Source organism: Gossypium raimondii, chromosome 3 (genome assembly GCF_025698545.1).
Source record: "Gossypium raimondii isolate GPD5lz chromosome 3, ASM2569854v1, whole genome shotgun sequence".
Taxonomy (NCBI): Eukaryota; Viridiplantae; Streptophyta; class Magnoliopsida; order Malvales; family Malvaceae; genus Gossypium; species Gossypium raimondii.
This window is the reverse complement of record NC_068567.1, coordinates 56845817-56848872: the sequence shown is the minus strand read 5'-3', so window position 1 is coordinate 56848872 and position 3056 is coordinate 56845817. Positions and strand designations below refer to the sequence as shown.

General features: G+C 31.6%; 1 non-coding gene across 1 annotated transcript; it reads left to right on the top strand.

Moving 5' to 3' along the window:
• On the top strand, positions 1-1565 carry LOC105794881 (NDR1/HIN1-like protein 6). Its single transcript, XR_008194096.1, has one exon. It is a non-coding gene; the product is annotated as an NDR1/HIN1-like protein 6 (transcript).
• Positions 1566-3056: the final 1491 nt, after the last annotated feature.

The window sequence follows — 3056 nt, the reverse complement described above, 5'->3', positions numbered from 1 at the left end:
TACTGAGGATCTAATATGACTGCCATTAAATGTTTGCTGCTCCTACGCCCCATATATTAAGAAAGCGGGCTAAAACTGATGGATAGAAGACCCAGAGCCATTTCAATGTTGTTTTAGGGCCCCGTCAATGCAAGTTCATTTGAGGCTTAAATGGGACAACATTGGGGAATAGTTTAGTTTGTTTTGACATGCAAGAAAATCGGTTAAAATTGGGTTGGTGTCAGAAATAGAGAGACATAAAGTCAACAGATTGAAATATTTGATTTGATCCATCCATATGCAGCAAAAGTCCTAAATAAAGGGAAGAAAGGCAACCATATTCCCCAGCCCCTACCTCCTTTATCTTCTCCCCATATTTCAACGTTGACACTAGAAGAGGAAGATTGGGACCTGTCTCATATTCTTCTTCTTCTTCTTCTTCTTCTTCTTCTTCTTCTTCTCATTTGTACTTCAAAGGCAGAACAAAGACGAATTGGTAGGTTGGCTAATCGTTGAGATAGTCAACCGCACAGCATGGGCATCCAATATCAACCATATTATGCCCATGTTCCTGATCAAGCGCATTACTATGGGCAACCGCAGCCTTATTACTACCCTCCTCCTCACCCTGGCCAAAAACCTGTCCCCCGCTACCATAAAGAGCAGCGTGGTTCAGGAACCAAATGGTGCCTACGTTGTGTATGTTGTTGTTGTTGCTGCTTTTATTATTTATTCTATGTTTAGTTGGGGCAATGGCCTTCTTTATTTTATATTATAATCCCCAAAAGCCTAACTACGATGTTAAGGAATTTGCGGTGAAGAGTTTCAATCTCAATGACAATACCCTGGAAACGGACTTTAAGGTTTCGGTGGAGGCAGACAACCCCAATGATAAAATTAGCATCCTATATGAAAAGGGAAGCATGTTTGATGTTTCATATCAAGGGACAAGGATTTGTTCAGGGTCAGGGCCAGAATTTCAGCAACCCACCAAGAATGTTACCATGCTCAACATATCGTTGGAAGGGAAGAATGATTTGAACTCGAATGTGAAGGACTCTTTCATTGAGGACCAGAAGAACGGGAAAATTCCTTTAGACATACACATATATGTACCCATAAAATTTGCGCTTGAGAATTCCAAGTCGAAGATCATTGATGTTATGATGAAGTGCTATATAGAAGTTGACAGTTTGAAGCGAGACAAAAAATCTAAGATTTTGAACAAGATATGTCATTATAAGGTTAACTTTTAAACCAAATATTCATGTCCTCTCTTGTTTTCAGGCTGACTTTGATTTCGTTATTTCCAGCTGCAGCAAACGTATATGCGTGCATAGGCAGATTTAATTTGTATTACGTTTTGGAAATGCCTGCACTGATAATTAGACGAAGGTTGGCTAGACGAAGGTTGGCTCGAAAAGTGAGAATATTTAAGTAAAAATATAAATCCGAAAATGGATTTGGAAAATATAAGGCCTGTTTAAGGTTGAATTTTTGGGCTGGGTTACGCCCGACTTGAATCAACCTAAACTTTCTATTTTGTTGACATTTCATTGTTGTTTTGTTGCCATCTCATTTTTTTTTTTATTTTGTTGTCATTTCGTTATTATATTATTACTATTTTATTTGAATATTTATAACTCTTATTTTATTAATAATTTTGTTACTATTTTAAAGACATTTACTTGCTAAATTGCAACTATCTTAATGACATTTAAGTATAAAGACTTTTTTTAATGTATTTTCAATTTGTTGGGAAACATATATTTTAATGTTTTTAGTGTATTTAATGTATTATATTTTTTAAATATGTTTTTATATAAAAATAACAATCTAAAAAAATTGATACAGGTGGGCTTGGTCGAGCTCGGATTTAGTATTTTTAATCTAGGCTAAGCTTGGGCAAAATTTTAGGCCCATTTTTTGAGTCAGGCTTGAGCCTAAAATTTTACATCGACCCAACCCGACCCATGATCAGATCTACTGAGAATTCTTTAATTAATTTATTCTCTATTTATTTATATATGTGTTTTCTTAACTACATTTTTTTCAGAGGCACGTTTGAGATTAATTAAAATTTTCATGAACATTGTATTTATAACATTAAAAAACAAAAAGAAAGTAAAAGAATTTGTACGAGAGCTATAGATCAAATATTCAAATTACACCCCATTTAGTGTACATCTTTTATTTGAAAACTTTCACATCTCGTAAATCTAGTAGCATACGCCAAAGGAACAATTGTATGGTTTCTTTGTATTAATAAGCTTAAGGGCAAATCTCAAAATTACGGTTTAACTCTTGATGTTAACATCACTCACAAAGACCAAATTCAGTTAAACCGTAAAATTTACTCTCTCAAGTCTCCAACCTATAAAAGGATGTGGGCTATCTCTATTTCCCCCATACATTTGCTTACATAACTTGGCCATTTTATATTGAAAAACTTCAATATCACATCTTTCTTACTTAGGTAATTTAAGATTACCCTATAATGTTATATTTTTAACAATTTCACTTTCGATTTTTTTTTCATTTTACTTATACCAAAATAAATAATAATAATAATAATAATAAAACATTTTAACAATATTATTATATTTAATTATTATTATTAGTTGAGAAAATTAACGTTGTCGATTACAATCCTCCTGAAAATATTGCTTTTATAACAATTTTACCATTTTCATCAAATTTGCTCTTAAACTAAAATAAATACCATGTTTTAATAAAATATTTTTCCTTTTCACTTTCAATTTATTTATTTGTGAAAGAAATTAATTTATTAGAAAATTTGTTTCATTTATCAGTAAAATAAGCTTCAATTTTATGTAATGTAATAGATAAAATGTAATATCTACAAAGACAACTAATAAATGTGATTTTAAATAATTTTACAACTTAATCAATCAATAAAATCTTACAACAGATTCATATAATATATTTGATAATATGCTAAAAATCTTATAATTTTGCAAATAAGAGCCTTCATGTATGGATAGCTTAAGTCAAAATTACTCATAAATGGACCGATTTGATTGTGGAGTTGACATTTTCTTTTTCCTTATGAAAAG